Source organism: Genypterus blacodes, unplaced genomic scaffold (genome assembly GCF_046128005.1).
Source record: "Genypterus blacodes isolate CSIRO-AG114 ecotype Tasmania unplaced genomic scaffold, CSIRO-AGI_Gbla_v1 ptg000105l_1, whole genome shotgun sequence".
Classification (NCBI taxonomy): domain Eukaryota; kingdom Metazoa; phylum Chordata; class Actinopteri; order Ophidiiformes; family Ophidiidae; genus Genypterus; species Genypterus blacodes.
In genome coordinates this window covers 1,301,131-1,317,731 of record NW_027466909.1, presented here as the reverse complement: position 1 = coordinate 1,317,731, position 16,601 = coordinate 1,301,131, and positions in this window count along the sequence as shown.

Here is a 16,601-nt window from a genome sequence, read left to right as displayed (position 1 = left end):
TTAGAGGCAACTCAAACACACGCAATTGGCCCTACTTGTATCTTCAAGCTGAAGGGAAGAAAAGAAAACATTTGATTTGTTTCTCACAGTTGAGATGCTGCCTGGGAGTGGCCGTGTGTTTTCTCTCTCTGCTTGTGAAGGAAGGGCCTCAGAGTGATTGTGATTAGTGCTGCTCGATGTCCTCTTTCTTGTCAGGGTTAAAATGATTTGTCCACCGGCAAATCTCTGCTCATTTATGTGTATTGGGAGCCGTCCATCTATGGCTAATTAGACCGAGCTCTGAGTATGGCTGCTGCTGGAATTCCCATCAGAAGGAAAATCCCCACATAATAGAACAGAGGAGACGCAAAAGGGGAGATTACCGGGAGGTGGAGTGTGTGTGTGTGTGTGTGTGTGTGTGTGTGTGTGTGTGTGTGTGTGTGTGTGTGTGTGTGTGTGTGTGTGTCTGTGTCTGTGTGTGTGTGTGTGAATGGAGGTAGAGTTCAACTCAGCTTAGAAAGCTATGTGGCTTTTGTGCACAGACTCGTATTGTGTGCTGAGTTACTTCGAGATATGATCATTGTTCATCAAGTCATCTTCAGCATGAGAGGGATTGACTGACAAAGAAGATGAGGGTAGAGTGACAGGAGGATTTACGGCGTGTTTGTTGAGATATAGCCAATACAATGACACAATAAGTAAAAGGTTATCCCAGAGTAGCAGTATAGATAAGCTACACAATCATTTTTACATTTTCCTCCATGAGATAAGAGAGAAAATGCCTACAAAGAGTGTTCAGTGTGTATCTGTGAGTCATAAACTCTCCCTGTTCAAAGTTTTTGTTAAAGATTTACATTCATCTACAGTATGACATTATAAATGTGTGTTTTTGGGGGTGGGTCTTGTTGCTTCACAGTCAATAAGCACATAAATGAATAAGAGTTCTGCTGGAATTATTCAGAGATCGCTCATAAACACATTTATCTGGCTGCTGACCTTGGAGATCAGACGGTGGCTTAAAGAGGCAGAAACGATTCGATAAGGGTTCTTACATCCTGATAAGTCTCTCTGTCTGTCTCTCTGTCCTTTCTTTACTCTGCATAATGTCGCCAAGTGCTGCTGCGTGATTCCTCAATTGAAATGATAACACTGCCTGTTTTTTGGTGAAAAACACTCCTAATTACTGCAACCTTGCAGTGTGAGAAAAAGGGCAGGCGACTCACTTTGACGGCTTCTGCTCTGAGTAGCTCTTGACTTACAAAGCACTTATTATGCACAAATGTAGAAATGCTTTCTTATGTGCTTGTGATGCATTGCATTGTCAGAAGCTCTCCTTTATTTATAAACTTGTAAATTGTTAAGACAATGCAAAGTTTGCATCTGTATTGAAACCAGTGCCAGCTAAGAGACGTTTGTTTATTTGTGTTCATTTGTTACAGAACTGAAGTTTCAAAAAGCAATCCTGATGTTCTGGAGGGTTTGTTCATTTGATTTGTTAAATAAAGGAGCTGCACAGACTAGCTTCAATTTGTTTCCACTCATTTGTTAAGACCTTGAATGTGCAAGAACAGAATCAATTTCTCTCGTGAAAATCAATAAAGAGGTAAGATTATGAAGGACGGCCTCAGACCGGACTTTGGCCCTGAGGTGTGTGTTGCTGCTGCAACTTTGCATTTTCCAGCAGCAAACAGCAGCGATCCCGTTCAATGTCTTGGTCTTGTCTTTATACCAGCTGTCATTGAATTGTTCACAACCTCAAATTGAATATATATGAATATCAGCCATTAATTCAGCAAATGCCACATTTTGCAGGACCAGCTTTTCATCAGTGAGGCTCGGACAAGGCACGAATCCACGTCATTGGTGGCTGAACGAGAGAGAAAAGCATGAAGAGGAATACCTAATTATGGTAAACAAAGCATTGCAGTCACATCACTGCAGATCATAGGCGAGGATTGTTGATATGAGAAGCGGACAGAACAGGAATGGCTGCTCGGTGGGGCTTAATGGGTAAACTGAGCTATGACTCTGGGAGCTGACTGGGTAATTAAAATAAATGCATGCGGAAATGAAAGCGAGAGTTTGTTTATGTGTTTAAAGAGACAATTAAAAGTTGCAGACTTGAACCGATGCGGTGAAGAAGACCTGATTGTGACAGACGGGATCAGCTCAAACAGGACAGCTGAGTATGAACCAAACCATTTGTTCATTTGCTCTGAAACGTCAAACTAATTGTGCCAGGGTTCAGATACAACCGGCGCGAACGCGATTGCTTCCCTCCTCCTTTCTCCTTTCATCTCCGTCCCCCTGCTTCTCCATCCATCTTTCCTCCTCTCCGCCTTTCTGGATTACAATGACCTACCGCGCTGGGCTCATTACCGCATCAAAGAGGATCTCCATGAAAAGATTGATCACTGCGTTGTGAGACGAGCACTCCGACTTTGATTTCCTCTAATACCCGCATTTCTAAAAAAACACAGTGGAGGAACAAGAAGAAAGAAAGGAACTTCAGAGACTGGTATTCTTTTTTCTATACTGCTAAATTTGAGCTTCCTCTGAACGGCAATAAACAATCGACAAAGAGCCACAATGTGAGAGATAACCAAGTGTGAGTCGGGCTATGTTTGATGGTTGTTTATATGAACCTTCGCTTCTTTCTTCTGAAGATTAATGCTTTATACTGAGTGATGTGATTACCGTCTTTGCCTTTCCGAGAGGTCAGTTCAGCTGAAGTAATAATGCGAGTTTGAATCCTTTGGCGGCTTCTTTAAAATGATTCATAGAGAACGCTGACCAACCAAAGCAGAGACGGAAATAAAAGACTCTGAAATTAACAGATGATTTATATAAAGTCAATAATTTCTACACTGAAAAATGAATTTGAGTGGGCCAATTGTGGTTGACCTACATCTTTATTAAAGAGCAAGCGACTAAGAAAAGATTAAAAGATGTTCATCCAAAGTAATGCTAGATACAATTGAGAAAACCTTTTCACAGCATTTGCTTGATTGTCTACGAACAATCGATTTAACCTTTTAATGACTTAATCTCTGCTTTGGGATCAATACATCACTTTGACATTGGTTCAGAAGTTGTTGGGACCAAGGTCACACCTCAAACCAACTGCTCCAGACTGAGACCAACTCCTCACAATGATCTCCAAGCTTAGATGGTTCTCACACACTCCTCACAACATACCTGAACCATACTGCACCATACTGTGAGGCTTTAAACACCTGCATTATGGCTCCTGTGTGTAAGAATACTATCTGATGCTGTGTAGTCAGGCGCGTCAAGTCTCCTTTTCCATGTGCACTTGCGTCATGCTTGTGACACACTGGGATACAACAACTGCACCGTCTTTCTGCTTGAAGTCTCTGTCGTTTGATCACTTCGCCTGTCTAGAAATCAACTTTGAGTGATCTGGTCTGAGAGGAGACAGGCACGCGTTTTAGACGACAGTCTTCTGTTTGTTTCTTCTCCTCTCCGTCTCTTCTCCGTAGGCGAATGGAAGACCTTCACACTAAAGAGCAGCTGTATTGAAATTCAGGGCAGATAAGTGGAAATCTGTCTCAGTCTGAGGACGGCAATTATCAGACTGAAATGGCTCTGAGGGAAAGTGCAGCAGTGTTTGCCATCGAGTACAAACACACACACACACACACACACACACACACAAGCAGGCAAGCAGATGCTGAAATACACATACAAGCAGATCACTGACATTTACCCACATAGATAGGACAGACGAGGCAAATACACACAGATTTACACACCACATACACACACTGAAATACACACACAGAACACAAATCAAAGATCTAGAAATCTAATTTGTGTTTTCCCCTTTTCTTCTTCTTTTGCTATTTGTTTTTATTGAAGCAAACATTTTACATGACATCCCCTTTCCATCGACACACCTAATATTAGTCTGCCAAAGAAGTTGTGTTCACAGCCACACTTTTGTTGTTTGTTTACAGGATTACACAACGAGGTTTGAACCAATTTGGTTTCATTTTGATTTCAAATTGGTGAAGGAGCTGGGACGTGGCCCAATCCAAGCACATGACTGGAACGAGACAGAGTTAGACAGGGTTTGTTCGACTTTAGAAGAGTTGTGAACTTCTATGATGCTGAACTTTCCCCCTCTGTATATTCCTAACAGTGACGCTCTTTGTCCTTCCTGTAAGTGGCTCCAGATTAACGCAGAAGCTAAACCCCCGAAAACCTCACATGGAAATGTCGACAGCGAATAACCGATGGCTCAGGCAGCCGGCTATCTCCACGTCTGTGTTATTACCGTATTGCAAGAATGTTCTATTATGCATGAGAGTGATTATGGTTTAGCAGATTACAAGCTGACCCCATTGCCTTTGCTTTACCTGAAGTGTAATTTGGATTCGGGAGAGAGCTGGGATGGAATGTTCGGACCATCAATCTCTGCGATGTCTGGGGATTGAACGCAGTGGAACACAGCATGGAATAGGTCGGCTCTTAACGACGCCTCGATATCATTTTAAAACTGAATGGGACAACAACATGATGAAAATGCTTATTTCCCTTGCTGACAACAAAACCAGTACAAATGGTAGGTGCCCCCCCCGCACCCCACCCACCCTCTTACACACACACACACACACACACTGACAACTGAAATGGAGTCGCAGTGTGTGCGTGTACATGCTGCAATGTGGTGTGCTTTGACTGACTGAGAATGCAAAGTGAATTTAGCTGAATGAAGATGTCCTTCGCTCAAGCTCTCAGAAACTCCTCTGGCTCGTCTTCATCGCCGTACAGACATACAGAGACTCCCACACACCGTCTGCACTTCCATCTTCAACATTTTATGAAGGAATTAGTTTGGTGCTGAATCATTCCTCAGACATACATCATGTTTAGCTGCCCACCTTAGATTACATCAGAGGTTATTGTGCCCTTTGACTGTTACACTGTTTCACTCAGACCTTATTCAAATCTTCATTCCAATTAATTCTAAGGGTCCACCTGCTGCAGCTCACGTAACTGGCTTAGATACTCAATGAGATCAACAACCAGGATCATTTCTGCACATCAGGGAGCCGTATTGCTCATCCGTCTATGATTGTGTGCAGTATATATACAGAACAGAACAAATACAGTATTGACTCAGAAAGTTACTGCTTTAGTCCTTTTCCCTCTCAACATGTCGATTTGTATTTTATTAAATTGCAAATGCTTCACTTTTATATATTTTCTGTGCTATTGGTTTAAGTATTGCTTATATCCGACTCTTTATGGGTTAAATATAATTACTAGACACAAAGGGATAGTTCTCATTGTTCTTAAAGACTCATAAGTTGCCTTGTTGGACGCTCCCTACGCTATTTAAAGAGGAAACGATACTAATGCAGTATTATTTAACAAACAACTGTTGGTTAAAGGCTCTTTTAAATCCCGGTAATTAGTGTGTGTAATCACGCTGACCTGTGTGTAAGTGAACACTCTGCTGACTTCCCGGCTCTATGCTTTATTATGCTGTAGTAGTCAGCTTTATTGCTGAGGGTTACAGCTGGCTGGACCTTATTCCAGCATTCATTGGTGCGAGACAAAAGGAAGCCGGTGTATCACAGTGACTCACACACCCAGACAGAGAAACACACTCACATCTGTGGGCGATGTGTGTGCGATATACCAATTCACCAAATATACCCCCCCCCGTCATTTGCACTTGTGCCACTTAAAAAAAAAAAAGCCTCCAGGCCTCAGAGTTGTATTAGTCTCTTCAGAAGATACGCACACTCACACTCACAGTCTCTCTCCTCATCCAAGGTTAGGATCAAAAGGCCAGTTTCCACCTGTCCCTCTTCCTATCTCAAGTGTGTCTCTTTAATCTGCAATAGCCAAAGCACACACTCACACACGCATAAACACACACACACACACTGAGGGCAGGCAGATCAAAGGTCTGATGTCCAGCCTGCTCTCTTTGTCTGATCCAACTTCAAATAGTCAGATGTTGACAGATGAAGACTGGGCTAGAATGTTAATCAGATATTAAAGGACAGACACACCACAGAACAACACAGGCCTATGTCTTCTTCACTAAGTTAACAAGAGGGATGAAGAGGTGACGGCTGCAGTACACAGTTACAAACAGCTGCTTCTTCTCGTACCTTTATATTATATTTAGTTTTGTATTCATTCCTTTATATTGAGCCTTGGCTGCTTCAAAACTTGTTTGTGTTCCAAACACTCGATTCAGCTCTGGTTCAGCTCTAATCTAATCTAATCTAATCTAATCTAATCTAATCTAATCTAATCTAAATGTATCTAATCTAATGCCGCCTCTCATGTTGATTTGTTTTTGGTTATGACACTTCACATCACCACACATTTTGCATGGGATTATGGGAGTTTGCCTAATCTGCTGTTATTAACCCCGTGCTACTGTTATTTGTCCGTTGCGAGATTAAAATAAATGCAAAACTAAGGATTAATGTTGGATTGTTTTGTCATGGGAGCAGCACCAAACTAACTTTGGAACATTCAACCACTGAACTCTTGTTATTTCCCAAAGCTGAGGCAACAAACGTCTGCAGAGACACCTGTCGCTGTCAAAAACACGATGTAGAACCGTTTCAGCGATATATCAGAGTCCACACCTCAGCCATTTCTTAGTGCCAAACAGACTGCAGACAGCTTTCCCATGGGAACACGTCCCTTGAACAGACGGACGACTAGCGGTGGAGCAGAGATCACAATGCGTTGCTACTCTGCGTCGCAGTTTCAGCAGGGAAGGAGTTTAACATTCCGCAATGCATCCGGTGGGATAAAGCTATGATATGATACAGAGCTGAGGAGGGAACATGACCAAACATGAAAGTCACTGGCACGGACAAAAGTATCATTTTTCTTCCCATCCCTATTTTAGACGGCTCAGTGCGCTAGTGAACCGTGCCCCCGTCCCCCCCACCACACACACACACCACTACCCCCCACCCCCCACCCCCCACCTCAGCTGGCAGTGCCATCCCATGATGGATGCTGTTGGTCTGGAAGCAGATTTACAACTCAATATGGGTGTGCTGAGAAAGTGGGTCTGAGAAGATGCTTTGGGAAGCAATAGCGTGTGTAATTATTTCTGTCTCATTTGCTCCTTGCAGTTTTCTTTTTTAGCTCTATCTCTGAAACTAAACCCTTTCAAAATAGAATTTAGGGCTAAATTTGGACATTAGCTCCGAGTTTGCGTGTAAATGCAGCGATTAAGACTGTGGACCTTCTGTCAGAGCAGTGACATCACATTTTGTTGTTTCTCTAAATGTTCTCACACATGCTGAAAATAAACTCAACCAAACTGTAAAGTAGTTAAAGTAGTTTTTTTCAATCATTTAATGCAGCAACATTAAAGCTCAGCAGAGGTTGGTTCAGGTTTCAGATTGCACAAGAGTAAAACACAGTTTATTTTAAGAAATATATAAACTAAACTGGAGGAAAAACACATTGAGGGAAGACAGAGCAAAGCAAATGACTAATTTGTGCAGGTAAAATAAAAGAAACCCTTAGGGGTTATAAAAACATCTTGCCGCACAGCGCAGAAAAACAAGCAAACGAATTAGACTTGGAGAATTTATATCTGAGGTTACGGGGCCATGTTGGCAGAACGAGACGTGGACAGAATGAAAATCATTATTTGCTGAGGGACAAATGTAACAGGATTAAAACAATCTGATCACAAACAGCAGTGGTTCAGAAGATTAGACGTTGTAATGATTTCATGACGCTGACTTCTGTCTACACCGCTGTCATGTCTGCACCTTTAATCACAGCAAAGATCACCAGCTGGAGTGTTACAGTCTATACCAACAGTCTGTGTGTGCCGAGTGAAAACCTCTGCAGGTAGTTTGCATGCTAATACAATCTTATTTAAACCGCACTGCGTCCTTGAGTGTGAAGAAAGGAGCATTATTATTAGTCTTAAGGTTGACACACAGGTTGTCTGAGAAACTACTCTTTTCCACTTCGATATCCAAGATCTTAACTTAATCTTTTCATTTTGTAAACTGGGTTACACAATTTTTTTATTTTAGATTTGAATCACAACCCCCTGTTTGTGTGTAGTTATGGGGCTACAGGCAGAAAGCTGAGGTGGTTCATCCTCTGGGGAGCAGGGAGGTAAACAGTACGTTGTCTTCTGTTATTTCTAATGCCCCCGTTGAACTTTCAGCCTGATTCTGGGACTGAAGGAGGAAACATTTAATGAAATCCACCTTTAAGTTTTTTGAAATACAGTATGTTCTTTGGCCCGGGGCTCACCAGGGGCCGGGAACATCACATACATCACACAGAGACTTTATGGCAGCCTGGCCCTCTCCCAAAGTCTTACAACCTTTCTTATTTTAGATCTATCTATATTATGGATTTAAGAGGCTATTGCTGGATCGCGGTCTCACTGTAATCTCTCTTTGAATCGACACTCCTGAGGTTTCATTCTTTGTATGATAAAACATTTACCTGTCTGATTGAGGAGCAACTACTGTGAGCATCATGAAAACACAGGGAACACTTTAAAACAATGAGTGAATGATTATGAAACATTTAATTAATCAAGCCATCATGTTTGGATCATTATTGCCAATGAATTATCAATAATATCCTCCTGTCAACACTAGCTTTTTGCATACAAAATGTAAAAGAAATGATCCTGCCCTGTACCAAAGTGTTTAACTGACAGATGGACTAACATCACCATCCACTGTAGTCTTTGATTTTTATGCAAATGTGAACCATGCAGGAGTTATTTGTATTAAAAATTAGCCATGGGCCTCCATCAAGAAAGAGCAGAGGCATTAGAGGAAAATCCCTCTGTTTGTGTGCCCTCTGTGTGTGACTCTCTGGCTGGGTGCCAGTTGTTGACCGTGTCCACCGCACCCGCCGGTGTCCCCCGTCTCCTGACTAATTGTCAGGGACACCACGGTAATTCGACAGGTAATAGCAGAGCAGCCCCCTGCTAATGGATTCCTGCCCTGGAAATGAGACTCTGGCAATGCAGTGACAAGATGACTGACAGCTCGAGAGAGAGAGAGAGAGAGAGAGAGAGAGAGAGAGAGAGAGAGAGAGAGAGAGAGAGAGAGAGAGAGAGACATGAGTGACACCTGGACACAGACAGCAGCCTCGGTGCTGAGGAGAGCAGCAGGGCCTCAGCTGAAGCATCTGATGCACTGCTGCTTTCTCCAAGAGAGGAAATGTTCTGATGGTGCTGAGATGTGTGTCAGACCACACTGGAAACACTTAGACTACAGCAACCAGCATATGACGCCTTTTCCCTTCCTTTACTTTGATTTCCGGCTCAAACAGGGAACGATAATTAGAAAGTTCCAACTGGTGATCTGGGCACATATGTCCAACGCCCACTAACAGATGGAGACAATTTGAGTGGAGACGGGTTCCAGTCAAACCATCAGAGCCCACAGGGTGGCACATGTTTCTGTCACCCTGCTGTGAGAGGGTCGGCACCTCCCTGTTCACAAGGAGGCGTGTGTGTGTGAGGGCGTGTGATGGATCATCCCACTGTGGACAAACAAAGGTCAGTGTCTCTGTCATACAAGGAATCTGATCAGCCTGGTTTCATCTCATTCAGCCAGTCGGGTTGGAACACACATTTAAATTGAGCTGCCCAATGCTGTTAACTAATCTCCTCACTGTTATGTTGTCAAGTGTTAAAAATCACATTATTATGCAAATGTGACAAATGCACGGTTCTGACATTTGGGACACAAACATATTGAAGGGGACACACAGGATTACTGAAAAGCTTCCTGGTAGGCAATCACTTTCATAACTCAGAGGATCTTTCATCTATTATAAGAGAAAATGTAAACAATGTGGACATTTCACTTTTCACATCATTCAAACCACTTAAACACACAGGACAAAGAAGATAAACAAACAACTATTAGGTTAATGGATGGGGGATCATACACAAATCCACTTCCACTCTCCTTTGTTGTGCACACTGAGTGAAAACAGGCCACTTACTTTTCATATTCTCTTGTCGCTAACCTGGTGTGTTATATGTTAAAGTCAAGAAGAAGAATGAAGAAAGAAATGAGTAAAATAACCAAGACATAAGTGACAAATAAAAGAAAAAATAAGTAAAAATGAGGAAAATAACTTAAAAATTGAAAACCTTCTGACACAAAGTGATCTCACTGTCAGAAGAAGCCTCACATTTGCTCGACCCTAATGAAACACGGTGTCACTCCACCTTTATAAGAGGATCTCACCAAACATACTTATACCGACTTAATCTCTGCGCTGACAGATTCCCTGAAACGCTGAACGCCACTCACAGAGTTTTTACCCGGCCTTTGAAAGGTGAAGGCAATTTCCACCGAGTCGTCGTCTGACAGTGTCAAGTCTTTTGCCGTTAAAGGTCTCTTGAGGGGAGCGGCGCTGAATTTAAAGAATCAACGGGTTTCCCCAGTGGAGTCAGGGAAGAATCACGGATCAGATCTGATGAAATTTTAAAGGAATTAAGTCTGAAAGTCTGGAGTCAGTGGAGGATTTTGGTCTTAATTTTCCAGTATCTAGCCCACACACACATTCATGTACATGTGTACGTATACCATGTGTGACTTTCCATTGACCTTGTAAAAGAATATGACCTTTCCTTGACCACACATCCTCTCAAATAACACAGTAGTGTTTTGGTGACATCTTTTTAATGCTCCCAAAAGTCACAGATTTTGATTTTGGGTCCCCTGTGATGTGGCGACGTCTTCCTCTCAGTGACTGGTAGGCATTTTCCAAAACAATCCGTGACAAAGGGGGGATTTTGTGAGGATTGCTTCAGCGAGCCTCAGAGGGCAAACACTATTACTGCGGCGACATCATTCCATGGCAGCAGATGGAAGGAGCATTACAGTAAGTCACACTACAAGGGCCGACTTGGCTTAGGCTGTTGTAAGCGTGATTGTGGCTTGATTGCTTTCTTCCCCCGCAACAAAGGAAATGACAGCCAGGAGCCGGCGTACATCTCGCCAAAGAAATCAAATGCGCTGGTTTTTCCCATCAAATCCTCGCCGCACAAAGAGGGGTCTGTTTTTTGGGGGGGGAATTAGGGAATAAATGTGATCAGGCTTGGACTGCGGGAGGCTGGATTTGTTTTTGGGAGACAATTTAACAGCCTGTGGAAAAGCCTGAGAACAAGCAGGCGGAGAGAGGAGCGCTGTTTCCTATCACCGATTTGGAAAGTGTTGATATCTTCATAATCTTCCTCTCTAGCCCATCTTCCTCTCGATCCACCTGGATGTCTCTGTCTGGCTGTTTCTCCTCCACTCTTTCACGCCTTTGCTTCCCCTTTTGTTGCTCTTTTTATGCTCGGCTTGACTCTTTCCCCCTCACATGAAGTTTCCTTGACTTCCTTTTTGATCTCTCCCTCTCTCTCTCTTGTCAGTCCCCATCTGTCTTTTTCTCTCTATTTATTTTCTCTATTTTGAACCTCTTCTCTCCTCTCAGCAGATGAGAGGATGTGTTGTTTGTCATCTGAGCCCAGAGTGGTCGTCTCTCTGTCTCCCTCCCTCCTGAGCTTCGCAGTCCATCTTGCTCTTACCCTCTTCTCTCCATCCCTCACTCATCCTCTCCCTCTCCCTTTCTTTTCGCATGGAGATGAAAACATCACTCTTGTCTGCCGTTTGTTGTCTTTGCTCTCAGACTTCTTTCCTCTGGTTTTGTGCCACATGCTGGCTGTCTGACAGTTTGGGTCAAATGAACTGACCCGCCTCGCATGGCTAATGTGCTCCGGGGGAACCAGTTAAATTATGCTCACTGCAGGGGTGAAGACATACATAACGCCGGCATCAAACTCCTCAAGGTTACGCAGCATTTAGCCCTACAGCATCCAGCTGTTTACACCAAGATGAAGTCTGTTTCATCAAACTGACACACACACACACGTCTGACAGACTGAGGGTTTATGGACCTGCGTTGTCCGGTGATGGTTTGAGCAAAAGATTTCCATAAATGATGAGATGTTACCAGACACACAGCAATCAAACTAAACTACAATACTCTTGAATTTCTTGTTTCTGGAGCCAAGTCTAGGTGGATCATTAGATACTCACTCCACAATAAGAGTCTGTTTACTTATCCACTGTGAGGAAGTGGATGAATTAATAAGGCAGAACATCATCATCTTCTGTTTCATGGCAGAAAATGAATTGAAGGTTTTTCCAGATCGATGGCAATGAGTCACTTATGTATTTGCAGATGTGTAGAGACGGCTGGCTTTTACGTCTCATCTCCCAGACACAATCAATACAAGCAAACAGACGGACTGACGTGAGCCCCGGGGAGATGTTGTGTCTGGACGGGTGGAGGTTTCACACCAGGCAACATCAAAACACCATCAAACATCAAGAAGACTTCACAAACTCTCTCTCTCTCTCTCTCTCTCTCTCTCTCTCTCCCTGTCTCTTACTCTCCGTCTCTCTCTCTTTCTCCCTGTCTCTTACTCTCTGTCTCTCTCTCTTTCTCCCTGTCTCTTACTCTCTGTCTCTCTCTCTTTCTCCCTGTCTCTTACTCTCTGTCTCTCTCTCTGTCTGTCAAACTCTGTCTGTCACTCTCTGTCTCTGTCCCTCTCCCCGTCTCTCACTCTCTGTCTCTGTCTCTCTGTCTCTCTCTCTGTCTCTCCCTCTCTCTCTCCCTGTCTCTCTCTGTCTCGCCCTCGCTCCCTCCCTCTCTCTGTCTCTCACTCTCTTCTCTGTCTCTCTCTCTCTCTCTCTCTCTCTCTCCCTGTCTCTCCCTCTCACTCCCTCTCTCTGTCTCTCACTCTCTGTCTCTCTCTCTCTGTCTCTCTCTCTGTCTCTCCCTCTCTGTCTCTCTCTCTGTCTCTCCCTCTCTCTCTCCCTGTCTCTCTCTGTCTCTCCCTCGCTCCCTCCCTGTCTCTCACTCTCTTCTCTGTCTCTCTCTCTGTGTCTCACTCTCTATCTCCGTCTCTCCCTCTCCCTGTCTCTCACTCTCTGTCTCTCTCTCTCACTCTGTCTTTCTCTCTCTCTGTCTCTCTCTCTCAGGCGTAGATTACCCGATCTCAGTCTCAATCTCAGTCCCATATGCTTTTCTCCTGCATACTGTGATTCACAACATGACTCGTCTTCTCAGAGAAAGACGAAATCCGGTTCATTCTGTGCTTTTATAAGACTTCACTTCACCTCTGTATTCTTTGTATCTTGCGTGTTATTTTTCTGTTGGTCCTTTTCATTTCACCTCAAATTGTGTTTCAATCTTTCATAATAGTGTCTCGTTTACTGTTTTTTATTCTAGTTTGGACAACAAAATGGACCAGAGGAGGAAGAGGAGATACTTTGTCTGTTACATTAATATTTCATCATGTTATGTGCATAAATATGACTTTTCTTTTTTACTTTATTTCTAACACACTGCAGTCCAGCTCTTATGTAGAGCTGGATATTGATTTGACTGTGAGCTTAGAGAAGAGGACAGAAAAGGAGCAGAGATGAAAGTTTCTCCTGCAGACTCTGGCTGAACCAAGCTGAGCTCTGTGACCAGATGGCAGACGGGGACCTTTCTCATTTTTCTGGCACTGACAGGCTTTTTAAAATGTTAGGCATGAGAGATGCGGCTATTTAGGCAGTTGCAGGGTTTTCACTGGGCTATCTGGAGGTGGCACGAGGACAGGATGTCTCTCCCCCTCCCCCTCCCCCTCCTTGTCCTGCCCGTGTTTACCGTCTCTCCCTGGACGACGCGTTACTGCCTCTGCCAAAGCAGAGGTCACAGCAAGGCCGAAGCAGAGAGGAAGAGGCAGAGTGTGAGGAGAGGAAGAGAGGGAGAGAGGGCAAAGGGTGAGACACAAAAATGGTAAGATTGTATCCATCACTCGGCCTGTCTGTCTGTCTGTCTGTCTGTCTGTAAACTGCCTGGTAAAAATGGATTTGCCCTTCGCTGCCCAGTCATACGTGTCAGGCAGCCATCCAATCCAACACACACACACACACACTGGGGCTGTGTTTGTGTTTGTGTGTGTGTGTGTGTGTGTGTGTAAGAATGTGTGTCAGTTTCTAACATCTTTTACTGTCATGCCTGCATTCTTGTACGCATGTAGTGAGCCAGTGTGTGTGTGTGTGTGTGTGTGTGTGTGTGTGTGTAGCTGTGCTGTCAGATGTATTTAGTTCAGAGCCCGGTGATGAGTTCTCCACAGTGGCTGGAGGGGTCGCGACCCCATTATACACAGGTCACACACTGACGCCCGGTGTGAGAGTTTTTGGTTGTGAAAGTGCTGTGGTCAGATTGTGTATTTTAGACATATTGTGTTTGTGTGTGTGAGAGAGAGACAGAGAGACAGAGAGACAGAGAGACAGAGAGACAGAGAGAGAGAGAGAGAGAGAGAGAGAGAGAGAGAGAGAGAGAGAGACTATCAGTTAAGGTTCATGTAATCTGTATGGTAGTGAATTGAACCTTTTTAATTAAACTGACAGTGAACCGATGAACCGCTTTGTGATAGAAGTGACAGAAACGTTCACCTCTAAGCTGAGTATAGATTCAGTATCAGGCCTCTCACTCCAACACACACTCAAAGCTGAATACATGCAATCTCCAGCCAAGGAGCCGCGCTTTATTCCAACTCCGGCATGTTTTGATCGCTTAAGCTCACCGCAAAATGTTTCCCTTCCTCTGTGGAAAGTGTGATTTGCTCCATAATATGAAACAGCTAGAGGAGATGATGTTTTTACAGGTACTAGCAGATGGATGTTGACATCTGATAGCGAGGGAGCGCGTGGGACGCCTTCTCTCTCTGCTGCAAACACAATCTGGCCTCGTTTGCCTGGAGTTCAGTTGGGTTGAACTGTGCGGAATACTGAGAAGCATTTTAGCTAATTTGATAGTTGAGTGGCGCTGACCTCTGACCTCTGGGTGGTTGTCTCTGTGCGAGTGTTTGTCTTGTTTGAGTGCTGATGGCAAACTAGCAGAGGAATTGGACGGATGCGGCGTGATCGCTGATGTGAAGGCTTTAAAGCTTTAAGGGCAAAGTGTTTTTAGTGATGACCTGTGGAATGAATGTGTGTGTGTGTGTGTGTGTGCTTTCATCTGTATCCTGCCTGTTTGTTTCAGCACAGTCAGCAAACAGTTACACGGCTCGTCAGCTCCGGTCTGATCACACCTTCAGCCTTCACAACGTCCAGGTGAGGAAGACTGAAGGCCGCAGTGAGCTTGATCACACACACACCGGGCAGTCAGGGGAGGTGTGTGTGTGTGTGTGTCTACAGCATTTTGTTTTGTTCTTGCCGAACACAAATGAAAGAGTACAAAACCACCCAGATGACACACACACGCGCACTCACACACACACACACACCTCCCCTCTTTGTGACGGCAGACTTAACACTTTTTTTCCTGAGAAGACATAAACACATTTACCTTCCAAGTGCCTGCTAAATGTATTAATTGGGGTTAAAATTAAAATGAAATTTAAAGTGAATTATTTATTTATTTCAGACACAAATGTGACAACAACAGTGACAAGATTGCCAATACACACAACAGAAACAGAAACATGGACGATAAAAACCATGATGATTTTTTTTTTGGGAACAATCCTTCAAATGTGATAAAAACTCAAAAGGTGTGAAAAATACTGAGCCATAAACTTAATTAGCTAACGGCGCATTTACAATTAAAATAACAGGAAAAATTTAAGCAAGTTGGCAGTAATTAGATTTTAAGATAAATTACATAAAAAACAATATAAAGAAACATTTCAAAGGTCACATCGTCACAAAGCCTATCAAGATCAAAGCAAAAGTACAATAAACACTTCTGATGTTTGTTTACAAGCTGCTTCCTTTTAATGACGCATGAGAATCTAAGAGAACGTCTTCTTCTTCTTCTTCTTGGCCTTGTTGGAAGTAAAGCAGGTGAAGTGGCTTCCTCGTATCCAACAGGGACTAAAACCCAAAGTCAACTTAGGGAAATGAAACCCCAGTCCCCAGTCCTCTTATCTTGTAAGCCTCTAATGAGAGTTCATTTAGTCGATCCTGGAGTTCAGCCTCATTAAAACACGCCGGCGCTCATATGTCGCGTAAACGCCTCCCCGTCTGGGGGCTTCCTTCAAAGCAGAGCAGATCAGACTTGTTGCTACTTCAGAGAGTCATCATCATCATCATCAGAGAGGAAGGACGGGGATCTGACCTGAAATGGAAACAAATTAAACTTCCCTCCCCATCTCCGTCTCCTTCTCTATCTCGCTCGTCCTTCTGCTTTCAAGCTGCACCGCAGTCGATACTCCATGCTGTCGAGTCAGAGGGTCGTGTTATTGACCACATGTTTCTAACTAGCCAGCCTCAGTCGCACTCTCAAGTGGAATACAAACACACCGACATCAGACTCATACAGGCCGAGGCCGAGGCAGAATTCCCCGGTTTCAAAGATCAAAGATCCCTTTGACACCTGAAATGAGTCGTGTTGTATTTCTGATTGATCTGAGCTGAATCTGCTTGTGCGAGTAAACACACCAAAGTCACGCAGAACGCATCAGACTTTTCAACTGTTGAGCTTCCTGAACGCACACTCATGTCCACGCCACTGCTGTGAGACATTCTGCCCTCACAGTCCATGAGATTGAAGCTCAA